Source organism: Schistocerca americana, chromosome 3 (assembly GCF_021461395.2).
Source record: "Schistocerca americana isolate TAMUIC-IGC-003095 chromosome 3, iqSchAmer2.1, whole genome shotgun sequence".
NCBI lineage: Eukaryota > Metazoa > Arthropoda > Insecta > Orthoptera > Acrididae > Schistocerca > Schistocerca americana.
This window is the reverse complement of record NC_060121.1, coordinates 968,652,704-968,666,557: the sequence shown is the minus strand read 5'-3', so window position 1 is coordinate 968,666,557 and position 13,854 is coordinate 968,652,704. Positions and strand designations below refer to the sequence as shown.

Genomic DNA, 13,854 nt, shown 5'->3' with positions numbered 1-13,854 from the left:
ATGCCTCAAAACATGTCCTACCAACCGATCCCTTCTTCTTGTCCAGTTGTGCCACAAACTCCTCTTCTCCACAATTCTATTCAATACCTCCTCATTAGTTATGTGATCTACCCATCTAATCTTCAGGATTCTTCTGTAGCACCATATTTCGAATGCTTCTATTCTCTTCTTGTCCGAACTATTTATCGTCCACGTTTCACTTCCATACATGGCTACAAATGGCTCTGAGCACTATGGGACTTAACAGCTGTGGTCATCAGTCCCCTAGAACTTAGAACTATTTAAACCTAACTAACCTAAGGACATCACACACATCCATGCCCGAGGCAGGATTCGAACCTGCGACCGTAGCAGTCGCGCGGTTCCGGACTGAGGGCCTAGAACCGCGAGACCATCGCGGCCGGCTACATGGCTACACTCCACACAAATACTTTCAGAAACGACTTCCTCACATTTAAATCTATACTCGATGTTAACAAATTTCTCTTCTTCAGAAACGCTTTCCTTGCCATTGCCAGTCTACATTTTATATCCTCTCTACTTCGACCATCATCAGTTATCTTGCTCCCCAAATAGCAAAACTCCTTTATTACTTTAAGTGTCTCATTTCCTAATCTAATACCCTCAGCATCACCCGATTTAATTGGACTACATTCCATTATCCTCATTTTGCTTTTGTTGATGTTCATCTTATATCCTCCTTTCAAGACACTGTCAACTCCGTTCAACTGCTCTTCCAAGTCCTTTGCTGTCTCTGACAGAATTACAATGTCATCGGCGAACCTCAAAGTTTTTATTTCTTCTCCCTGGATTTTAATACCTACTCCACATTTTTCTTTTGTTTCCTGCAGGATTAATGGTGTCTATTTCCTCCAGCACCACTTCAGACATTAGTCGAGTCCATGCCACGTCGTGTTGCGGCACTTCAGCTTGCTGGCGGGGGCCCTATACGATATTAGGCAGGTGTACCAGTTTCTTTGGCTCTTCAGTGAAGGTGGCGTTCTTCCATGTCATCGATCTACGGTTCAAAATCAAGTTCACAATTTCTGACATGCTAGATACTGCTCTGCACCTTCGAAAGTAGTCTCCAACGTGCTTTTTCTACGCTATGACGTCAGAAACTTGGCACGGTCAACGTTGTTCGAATTCACGGGTCCGTCTGCCAACGGCTTAAGCGTTCATTATCTACGATGGGAACTTCATCTGGCGTGCCTCGAGGCGAGAGTCACTCCCGGTGTGAGGACTGTCTTTAAGAGTGCGTTATTTCTGGCCACGGCCTCCAGTGTGTCTCGATGCTGCAGAAGTAAGGCCCGGGAAACGACGGTAGGGGACTTTAGAGGTGGACAGTGGCTATGGCTGGGCGTCGCCTGCTCGTGGCGCCCGCCGGCAGGCAGAGCGGTGGAGTGTCGGAGAGTGTGGTGACGAGCTGAGGTCGGCGCGGCTGCGCGCGGCCTTGACCGCCGGGCCGGCCGGCGTCCGCTCGCCGCGCCGCTACCTCACAGTCATCAGCGGCGTTGCACCTTCTCTCCGCCCTGCGCCGCCTGCTCCCGCTGCCGCCGCCGCCGCCTCTGCAGCAGGTGGGCGGCGGCGCAGCCGGCGGTGCGCTCCACTGCTCCCGTCACTTCGCAAGCTCTTCCCTGCATTCGCCGGGAAGTCACACTCTGGCGAGCGAAGGTGGGACTCGGGTCAGGTCTGGAACCGCAAAAGGCCGTTTAGGAGGCTCTGCGATCTCGCTACGCTCGTTCCCACCTCAAAAAGGTCCAAATGGCTCTGAGCACTATGGGACTTAACGTCTCAGGTCATCAGTCCGCTAGACTTACAAGGAGACGGCACGACCGTGGGGTCCGGGATTTGTCCGAAATTTTGTGTGGTGAAAGATGACGCCTAACACCTCAAGTGGTTAAAATATTAGGACGCACTACTCGGAAAATCCCGAGAAATAACGATTCAAAGTTTCTTAGGTCCCTTATGAGTATAGGCAACTGCCGAGCCGCCGTCTGGCCTAGATGTTCAGGGCTCGGACTCTTACGCCAGAGGTTTCGGGTTCGATTCCTCCTCCGGCATTTTTGTTTTTTTTCTTCTGTTGCTTGCAAGATTGCAGCGCATTGTTAGGGAAGAATCGTGAAATTAATTCCCGGGAAGATTGTATAAAAATTCATTCTATAATTCACCATCAGCTATCGTCACCAATATTCCGAGACATGATTCAATATGCCTGGTTTGTCTCAAAATTATCAGACACTCGAAACATTTTCGTAAACGTTAAAGGGGCATATTTTTGTACAGATTTATTGCAAACGCCTTGTGATTGTAAAAAATCCGCTTTTATATGTTGCACAAGATGTCCCAAAAATTATTGCTTTGTTTGATTTTACAATAATTACCACTGCAGTTCTTGTTTATAATTATTATATGTATTAAAAATTGAATGTTTCCCAATCGAATTTGTTATTCTGATAAAAAACCCAATGATTCTTCTCATATACTTCACAATGAAAAATGGAAAACCCACCGCCATGAATTGTGTTGTTGGACAAAAAGAAAATAATTTTTATTCAATAATGTAGCTAATTTCTTAAAGATAATGTAGGTTTGGGAAACTTTCTGAATAATTGGTGTAATAACAAAAGAAAATGAAATAGAATAAAAAAAAGTGCCAGACGAGGAATAGAATGCGAGGCTTCTGGCGTAAGAGTCCGAGCCCTGAACTTCTAGGCCAGACGGCAATGGACTAACATTTTATACTCATAAGGCACCTAAGAAACTTTGGATCGATTTTTCCCGGGATTTTTCGGGTAGTGCGTCCTAATATTTTAACTATTAGGAGTCCTCTTTCACCACACAAAATTTCAGACAAATCCCCGACCCCACGCTCGTGCCGTCTCCTCGTTAGACCTAACTAACCTAAGGACAGCACACACATCCATACCCGAGGCAGGATTCGAACCTGCAACCGTACCAGCAGCGCGGTTCCAGACTGAAGCGCCTAGAACCGCTCGGTCACAACGGCCGGCGTTCCCACCTCGCTTACATCCTCGTCGAACCTAACAAGCGGGTAGAGCATAGCCTTGCACGTTCAGGGTGACAGTTATTGCATTATGTGACATACACTCGTCATAATTTCTGAACGGTTTGCGTTAGGACGTTCAAACTGCACGATCGGCCGTGGGGCGTGACGCGAATTAGAATGCGCTGTATGGTTCGCTTTAGCAACAAAGCCCTCATTTGGATGCTTTCGTCACTGAGCAAAATTGGCGCATTAACGGGACTGAGAATCCGCATTTCGCCATCGAGACACCTCTTCTCCCTCAGCGGATGACTGCATGGTGTGCAACGTCCAGTCACGGAATAATCGGTGCGATATTCCTTGATGGCACGGTGACTACCGAACGGTACGTGTAGGTTTTGGAAGACGATTTCCTTCCCAATATCCAAAGTGACCATGATTTCGACAAGATGTGGTTCATGACCCTTCGGTACCACCTCAGCGGATGCACTGCGTGTGGTGCTCGGAATATGCCCCATGGATATCACGATCAAATACAGCGTTGCAAGGTACTGGTTAAAGGTGGGGAGACTAGATACGGTACACACAATAACTTGTGTGCCGATAGAGACGATACGTCACCTTGAAAGTTGCGTTTCGATACATGGCAAGTTGAATGGGATGTAAGTGATAAGGGACGTAGACTGCACGACTTCCTCCCTGACATAAGGGAGCGGTTGAGAATGAGACATATCGATCCCAGCCGCGGTATGGTACATTTCTTAACCGGGCACGGACCTTATCCCACGCACTTAAAGCGCGTGAGTCTGAGGCAGACACCTACATGCACATGCGGGGAAGAAGGTTCCCCAGAACACACTGTCTTGTTCTGCGGGCAATACGCGAACAATAGACATACACTACACAGACTACACAGATATATATATATATATACACTCCTGGAAATTGAAATAAGAACACCGTGAATTCATTGTCCCAGGAAGGGGAAACTTTATTGACACATTCCTGGGGTCAGATACATCACATGATCACACTGACAGAACCACAGGCACATAGACACAGGCAACAGAGCATGCACAATGTCGGCACTAGTACAGTGTATATCCACCTTTCGCAGCAATGCAGGCTGCTATTCTCCCATGGAGACGATCGTAGAGATGCTGAATGTAGTCCTGTGGAACGGCTTGCCATGCCATTTCCACCTGGCGCCTCAGTTGGACCAGCGTTCGTGCTGGACGTGCAGACCGCGTGAGACGATGCTTCATCCAGTCCCAAACATGCTCAATGGGGGACAGATCCGGAGATCTTGCTGGCCAGGGTAGTTGACTTACACCTTCTAGAGCACGTTGGGTGGCACGGGATACATGCGGACGTGCATTGTCCTGTTGGAACAGCAAGTTCCCTTGCCGGTCTAGGAATGGTAGAACGATGGGTTCGATGACGGTTTGGATGTACCGTGCACTATTCAGTGTCCCCTCGACGATCACCAGTGGTGTACGGCCAGTGTAGGAGATCGCTCCCCACACCATGATGCCGGGTGTTGGCCCTGTGTGCCTCGGTCGTATGCAGTCCTGATTGTGGCGCTCACCTGCACGGCGCCAAACACGCATACGACCATCATTGGCACCAAGGCAGAAGCGACTCTCATCGCTGAAGACGACACGTCTCCATTCGTCCCTCCATTCACGCCTGTCGCGACACCACTGGAGGCGGGCTGCACGATGTTGGGGCGTGAGCGGAAGACGGCCTAACGGTGTGCGGGACCGTAGCCCAGCTTCATGGAGACGGTTGCGAATGGTCCTCGCCGATACCCCAGGAGCAACAGTGTCCCTAATTTGCTGGGAAGTGGCGGTGCGGTCCCCTACGGCACTGCGTAGGATCCTACGGTCTTGGCGTGCATTCGTGCGTCGCTGCGGTCCGGTCCCAGGTCGACGGGCACGTGCACCTTCCGCCGACCACTGGCGTCAACATCGATGTACTGTGGAGACCTCACGCCCCACGTGTTGAGCAATTCGGCGGTACGTCCACCCGGCCTCCCGCATGCCCACTATACGCCCTCGCTCAAAGTCCGTCAACTGCAGATACGGTTCACGTACACGCTGTCGCGGCATGCTACCAGTGTTAAAGACTGCGATGGAGCTCCGTATGCCACGGCAAACTGGCTGACACTGACGGCGGCGGTGCACAAATGCTGCGCAGCTAGCGCCATTCGACGGCCAACACCGCGGTTCCTGGTGTGACCGCTGTGCCGTGCGTGTGATCATTGCTTGTACAGCCCTCTCGCAGTGTCCGGAGCAAGTATGGTGGGTCTGACACACCGGTGTCAATGTGTTCTTTTTTCCATTTCCAGGAGTATATATATATATATATATATATATATATATATATATATATATATAGCAATAAGAGACGAAGAACAATGGGCACAATTAAACGCACTGACAAACAGTATTTCAAAAACAGCACATGAAGAGTACATGTGGACACGACTTAACAGTCATGCCTATGTGCTACGTAACACCAATCTCCAGAGGGTGGACAGCGATACCCACAGTGACAGCGAAAATAGTGACAATGAGGAGGAACAGGAGGAGGAAGCTCAGATGTGACAGTAAATAAGCGTAACGTGCTGGCGATCTAGCCAAGAAATCACCAAATGCCGTACATGGATGGGCACCTAAAGGATTTAATACATGGGATTAGTAATAAATAAATAGGATAAGCAATATTATTTCTCTACTAATAACCATTTGTGTGTGTGTGTGTGTGTGTGTGTGTGTGCGCGCGCGCGCGATCAACGGCTCGAAGAAACTATTCCGAGGTATTCACCGTCAATCTCTCCTCTAACCTATCACCTTTTTATATTCTTCTTAAAAAAGCAACATATTTTTATTTATATTTCAACCTTACATTATTGTTATTTTGAGGAGTATCATTCTTTGTAAATGTTGGAGATAAAACAAAAGAAAAGAAAACTGTAAAAAAGTTTGAAAACGAAATTGTAATATGTACGACCTGTTTTAAACATCAGGTAACGGGTCTACAATTTGGCAATAAATAAATAAAAATTCCAGACGTCTTCTGAAAAATCCAGCCGATGTGCGAACCCGTCTGAACGTATACGGTGGTCTGCAAATGAAGGAGATACAAATACCCACCGTACCGAAATTTGGATCCTCCGATAGTGCCGCTTATCGTCATGGGAAAGTCTGTACTGCGAATTCATTTCATCCGCCTCTACTAGGAACAACACACTAAATTCTAACCCGAAATGCACGGACGGAGAAAGGAAAACAGCTATACGAAAAAATGCTCAGCAAACAACGAAAAAAGTCAGTAGTTCTAAAGAGTGAACGCGTTCTTTATGTAAACCAGTAAGAACCAGTTGGAAGGAGACTGGCAGCCGGCCGTGGTGGCCGAGCGGTTCTAGACGCTTCAGTCCGGAACCGCGCGACTGCTATGGTCGCAGGTTCGAATCCTGCCTCGGGCATGGATGTGTGTGACGTCCTTAGGTTAGTTAGGTTTAAGTAGTTCTAACTCTAGGGGACTGATGACGTCAGATGTTAAGTCCCATAGTGCTCAGAGCCATTTGAAGGAGACTGCCTCTAGCGTAGCTGCAAATAACGCCATTCTGAAATCGTTTTGGCCGTTTTCGGTATCAGAAGACACCTCCTGTATATTTCTCGGTTCCTGTTCACAAGCGGCTTCTGTGGACACGATGGTGTTTCTTTGCAGCCATATATACATCCGCTCTCTCTTCGCAACAATATCATGCGATACGGAGAGGTTGTGGTAAATCAGTGGGTCTGAATTTCTGCTGACGGGGACACAGAACTTGGTAGATATGGTGAAGTCAGTTAATGTGCCTTGACCGAATTAATCTCTAGGACTATGAGCGGACACCAATTAGCGGAAACACTGTACCTCCGTAGCTTAATCCGTAGCAATGCGCTACACAGCTGTACGAGCTTATAAGTGCCTTTTCTTCTCATTTGTTTATTTTCTGTTTATGAGTATTATTTATGAATTGCATGTCAGCACGTGTAACGGCATTTACAGTCGTTATATCCGCAACTGCTAGACATGTTGCTTTTATTCATTTACCTACCGCTGCGTTGTCCAAAGCAAACATGATTTTCCTGTATATCGCCATCCATCTTAGTCGCAGAAAACAACTCCAGGAAACGTGAAGCTGACGTCACGAATGTATATGCAGTTTGCACGGGGCCCCACAAGGAAGACTGGACGTGGCTCGTACGTCGCAGCGCGTGACGCGAGTCTTACGAGTGAGTGCCAGCAGCCGTCTCTGACGGGGAGCCAGTAACTGTTTCAGAGGAGTTTAATAATTCTCGAATGCATGTTTCAATGCATGCAAGTTCTCGACATAACACAACAAAATTGAGACCGCTAGCGGGAGCCTTTTCAGTTAAATATTGATTTCGCGTGGATCCTGTACGGTGCCGGGCGTTAGCGAAGTGTGTGGGACAAGCCGAGTAGTGTGACGTCACAGAAGGACTGTTGATATGCATATCGGGAATCCGATATTCTCATATTAAAAAACTATCGTTATCGGCCCTCGATATACGGAAGAAGGTATCGATATGTCACCGGAAAAAATAACGACGTACCGGCCTATAAAAATATCGGCTGCAGTTTGTAAATACACTATGTGATCAAAAGTATCCGGACACCCCCAAAAACATCCGTTTTTCATATTAGGTGCATTGTCCTGCCACCTACAACCAGGTACACTGTATCAGCTACTTCAGTAGTGATTAGACATCGTGAGAGAGCAGAATGGGGCGCTCCGCGGAACTCACGGACTTCGAACGCGGTCAGGTGATTGGGTGTCACTTGTGTCATACGTCTGTACGTGATATTGCCACATTCCTATCATCCCTAGGTCTGCTATTTCCGGTGTGATAGTGAAGTGGAAACGTGAAGGGACACTTTCAGCACAAAAATGTACAGGCCGACCTCGTCTGTTGACTGACAGAGGCCGCCGACACTTGAAGAGGGTTGTAATGTATAATACGCAGATATCTGTCCAGGCCATCACACTGGAATTCCAAACTGCAGCAGGATCCGCTGTATGTACTATGACAGGCGGGAGGTGAGAATCTTGGATTTCATGGTTGAGCGGCTGCTCATAAGCTACACACCACGTCGGTAGTTGCCGAACGACGCCTCGCTTGGTGTAAAGAGAATAAAAATTGGACGACTGATCAGTGAAAAAACGTTGTGTGGAGTGACGAATCACGGTACACAATGCGGCGATCCGATGGCAGGGTGTGGGTATGGCGAATGCCCGGTGAACGTCATCTGCCAGCGTGTGTAGTGCCAATAGTAAAATCCGGAGGCGGTGGTGTTACGGTGTGGTTGTGTTTTTCATGGAGGGGGCTTGCTATTACAGCACAGGCCTACATTGATGTTATAAGCACCTTCTTGCTTCCCACTGTTGAAGAGAAATTCGTGGATGGCGACTGCATCTTACAGGACGATCGAGCACCTGCTCATAATGCACTGCCTGTGGGGGAGTGGTTACGGGACAATAACATCCCTGTAATGGACTGGCCTGTACAGAGTCCTGACCTGGATCCTACAGAACACGTTTGGGATGTTTTGGAACGCCGACTTCGTGCCAGGCCTCACTGACCGAGATCGATAGCTCTCCTCAGCGCAGCACTCCGTGAAGAATGGGCTGCCATTCCCCAAGAAACCTTCCAGCACCTGGTTGAGCGTATGCCTGAGAGAGTGGAAACTGTCATCAAGGCTACGGATGGGCCCACACCATATTGAATTCCAGCATTACCGATGGAGGGCGCCAAGTCATTTTCTTCCAGGTGTCCGGATACTTTTGATCACATAGTGTATATTGCCGGTTCAAGAGCTGTATATTTAAGTATTGATCTATTTTTAGAAATTCTGTACAGAAACAAGCTCGCAGCCTGCTTATTCCCCTTAGAGCAAGAATTGAAAGGGAAACGACGCATGTTCGTGTTTGGCGGTAACCACTCTGCTAACAATGGTAACTGCATGTAAGTGGGACAATAAAAGCTGTCCGATGGGTCCGTCGCTCAGATTCGTTCACAACGCTTCATGTCGACTTTTCTGTTTTATCATTTATGCAAACGTCAGCGACCTATGAGTTGTAATGCAAAATTGGGTGATGAAGCTAAACGTTGCAGATTCTGTTGGTAGCGCCGAGCGCGAATTACGTCAGCATTTCTCCTCACACGCCCCTGCCCACCGTAAAAAGCAATCTTGTCATTTACATTTTTGTTCATTGTTTTCAGCAATGTTTTTTTAAGAATATCGATATGACGAAATTCCGTTAAAATTTTTTTTTAACGTAGCTGGTGTCCTATTTCTTTGCATTGGAAATTTTGTTATTCTATTCACGCCACGAGCCCCCATTGTAATCGGACTTCTACTTTGTGCCACCTATACTTGCTTCACACAGTGATCGAGAAAGACTGGACGTGAGGAAAGCTCAAAAAGTAGTAAGATTCCTCCAGAGAGTGAAAGTAAAATTGTGCTGTAATACAAATTCAAATATTTACTGAAAATTGCGAAAAAATTGTAATTAAGAAATGAAAATATCGGCACTCTATGCTGACATTTCGATATCGATGTATCTGTGGAATTATATTGCCGATACACACTGATATCTTTCGGAAAAAATAACGATCTATCGATATTTTATGAACAGCTCTACCTCACAAGTTCGTTGCATGGCTCTTATATCTCGTTGTCCAGGGTATAAAGCATGTGATGTCCTCGATACAATGCATTGAATTATAGCTAAAAAAAAGCCGATAGGAATGCAATGCAGTGACCAAATCGTGAATAATAGAAATGTGAAAGGCCCATCTTTGCTTTGTAGGTAAAAACGCAAGTCGGCAAGAACGCTTTCAGTTGCAACATCAAGGTGTTTAATACAGACAAATTAAAATAATCGAGCGAAATTCCAGGGGAATTCACACAAGCCTCAAATGCTAATAACATGCATGGTTCACGATTTCATGGCAACGGCCTTTCCGCAGTGGATACACCGGTTCCCGTCAGATCACCGAAGTTAAGCGCTGCCGGGCGTGGCCGGCACTTGGATGGGTGACCATCCGGGTCGCCACGCGCTGTTGCGATTTTTCGGCGTGCACTCAGCCTCGTGATGCAAATTGAGGAGCTACTCGACCGAATAGTAGCGGCTGCGGTCAAATAAAACCATCGCAACGACCGGGAGAGGGGTGTGCTGACCACACGCCCCTCCTATCCGCATCCTCAAATGGTTCAAATGGCTCTGAGCACTATGCGACTCAACTTCTGAGGTCATCAGTCCCCTAGACCACAGAACAAATTAAACCTAACTAACCTAAGGACATCACACACATCCATTCCCGAGGCAGGATTCGAACCTGCGACCGTAGCGGTCGCTCGTATCGAGACTGTAGCGGGTAGAATCGCACGGCGACCCCGGCCGGCTCCGCATCCTCACCTGAGGGTGACACGGCGGTCGGATGATCCCGATGGGCCACTTGTGGCCTGAAGACGGAGTGCTTTTTCACAATTTCATGGCGTGTAGAGTTTTACCGAATACTTGTAGCGAAATTTAATGGTGGGTGGTTAAAATGTCTTTTTTCCAATACGATGTGCTAAGCCCGAAATAGTCTCTAATGACCGTGCTGTCGACGGGACGCTAAACTCTGTTGTTCCTTTCTTTTCCAAACCGACAGTCGAGCTGATGTTCCAGAAATACACTGCGGCTCATGTGCAACTTAATTTCTGCAGAGTACCGTGTTTTCCACACGATCACCCGTTACGTATTCCGACGCCCTTCGTGCTATACTTATCGATATGTAAGGCGAGCTGCTACGAAAGTGCGCGGGCAGGCGATGTTAATTAAGCCGTTGTGGATTTCCTTGCGACGACACTTTGGCGAAGGCCGCGGCATCGCCGGGCAGGTCTGGCCGGCCCTGAGCGCGCGGCGCTACGGGAGCAGCGGCGGCAGCCGCCGCCTGCGACCGACCTGGATGGCGCGCGCTCTGCCGGGTCACGGCGAGGGGGGTATCGCGGTAGCCGCGCGTTGGCCAACCGCCGCCACCTCCAAGGCCGCCGCCGCCGCCGCCTTCTCCCTTTTCCCAGCGACGCCCACGCCGCGCAGCCTGCCCTTCCGTCCGCAGCTTCCATACTCCCTGATATGGCGCGCGCCGCTAACCTGTGGCGCACTGCAATCGATTATAGTTCGCTGTCCTGGTGCGGGTGGCGCTCCGGCGGCGATTTGTTATGACGTCGCTGGGGCGTGTTTGCGGTGGCCGGCGGAAAGCTAGAGGGTAGTTGGCTTTCCGGGTTGTGCACGGAACGTGAAGTTCGCTCTGCCTGACCTGCTAGTGACTAGCGCTAAGGTTGTTGTGCCTCGCAATATGAGCAGAGTGGTCTGGGGCGGAGGCGACTCGCCGCTGTGCTGACCATGCGGCGGTCATTAATTGGAGGCGGCGTACTTGTTCTTCCTGCCTGTCTGATGTGCAGGTACGGTGGGGTCCTGTGATACTCTGGCCCGGAGACAACTAGTTGCTGAATTTTGGAGTCGTCTCCAAGGTTGGCTCTTCAGATTTTCCCCTGAAGCCCCAGCAGCGGTTTCTGAACTTTTCTGATGTGGGACGGTGTTGTTGGAAGTTTTTGCTGTGTGTGTCGCTCGTTATTTCGTTGGTACTAATTTATTTGCTCAACTGGAGTCCCGCCCGGAGTTGCGTTCATGTATAGTACATTTGGCTGTCGATGTGTTAGATAAACTCTGCCTAAGAAGGGCGGTTTTGTACGGTATATACATAGTGAATTACTGCTGCTTGGTATATGTGGTCTTCTGGGACCTGAACAACACGATCTAGTCAATTTGGTTGTGTAACAGCATTTAGTGGCATGTTCTGTATTGTTTTTACTGTGTTATTATTAACTTGGTGGAATAGTCGCGTTTGGTGCCGTTAAGGCACTTCTAAGACTGTGATTTGACTAATCATGTGCGCTTGGCTTTTATTGTTTCGGTTTAGGAAGCGAGAATTGTTTGAGATTTGTGTGTGTGTTGGCTTCCGGCACTTAAGAGCGCCCGAGTTAAAGGCGCTGTGATTATCATGTGTTGTCGGGATGCTGTACTGTATTTTTGAATCTTATCTTGTGTTGATATTATCTGTCGTGTGTCACAGAACATAACCGAGTGCGTAAGTGATGGGCAGTTGTGGGAGGCATGTCTGGGAGCTCTCAGCGGTTTATTTCGGAGACCGTTTCTAGTGGGAAGGCTCCGAAGTGTTGAGAGCTCGCTCGTCTGTGATTGCGTTGGGAGTTTCCCTCGCCCTTTGGTTGTATCAAATTATTATTTTGTTATTATATTTATTGCCTGTATGTTGCGCTTCTTTCATTTTATGGTGTCAAGCGCCATTATCTTTCTCAAGGTTTTTTCATATAAATCATTTTAAATTGTAATGCCAAGTTAACTTATTATTGGATTTTGTTTGTTGGATAAACTCTAAAAGCACTATTGTAAAAGGTTCTTGATCTTATGGTGCCAAGCCGCCGTTATTGTTTTTAAAGCTCACTCTTTAACCATTTGTTAAGTTTTGTAAGTTATATGAATCTGTTGTTATTTAAAAGACTTTAGAATTGGCAATTTAATAAACTGTGCACAGAGTCTGCTGTTTGGATATTACTGGGTGGAACTCCTTGGATAGGTATCCTATAAGAAAACACATTTCACTCCCGTCACACCTGCCGCCGCCTCTCTAACTGCTACCCAGCTCACTGTACCCCGAACGTAAACACGAGAGCGGCCGCAAACCGACGATGGTACCTTCCGACGTTCCCCAAGTCAGGGTGGACCAAATAAGAGTGGCCCTCAGAACAGAGTTCCAAGATACAAAGAAACATAGAAGTTGAAAGGAAATACGACTACAGTACTAAACTGACTACAGCAGATGTTGAAAGTGACCACCATTAATTAACCTCTTGGCACTTTTGGGCCCCTGGTCAGCAAGTTGCTGAGGGCGGATCAAAGCTGGACTGCTGGAACTGCTACAGTCTTATCCGAATTGTTTGTTTGTTGTTGTTATGGTTTTAGGGCATAAAACTGCTACGGTCATTAGCGCCCGGTCTGTGACTTAGGAAAAGCTAAAAACTGGCAACCAGCAGCAATGGAAGCAAAACTCAAAAAAGTGGGGAAACCAAAAACAGAAGGAAAGCTTAAAAAACTATAGAAGTGGGGTTGTTTGTCCCCAAAAAGAGCTTCAAATGACTGACATCATCTCACTGGCACTAATGAACTCGAGAACGCAATCGGCTGATCGCGTGTCATCTACTAAAATGGAAGATATATCGGGCGACAGCTGTAGACGGGCGCGTAACGGAGTAAAATAGGGGCACTCAAGTAAAAGGTGTCTTACCGTTCACAGCTGAGAGCAGTGGGGACAGAGTGGGGGAGGATCGCCACTTAAAAGACGTCGATGGCTAAAAAGACAGTGCCCTATCCGGAGTCTAGTTAAAATTACCTCCTCCCGACAACGCGTTCGGGAGGAAGAGGTCCAAGCACAGGGAAGAGCTTTCACGTCCCGCAATTTATTATTGGGAAGTGTCGACCAATGTGCGTGCCATAAAAGAGCAACACGACGACATAAAACACTCCGTAGATCGGCGAAGGGAATCGTGGGAATAGCTGGCCGAAGAAGCGAGACTGCAGCCTTGGCCGCTATATCGGCCGCCTCATTTCCACAGATACCAACATGGCCGAAATGTTCTGCCGCAGTCCTTGAAGACTACGAGGGTTGTTGCGATACACGTAAGTCTTGAGGGCTCGCCACAAAGTA

General features: G+C 48.0%; 1 protein-coding gene and 1 pseudogene across 1 annotated transcript in view; one reads left to right on the top strand and one right to left on the bottom strand.

Annotated features, from left to right (window-relative positions):
* The window catches only part of LOC124606594 (mucin-1), a 418,176-nt gene that overhangs the window by 239,956 nt on the left and 164,366 nt on the right, over window positions 1-13,854 (bottom strand). The window lies entirely within an intron of this gene.
* Window positions 10,035-10,152, top strand: LOC124607851 (annotated as a pseudogene).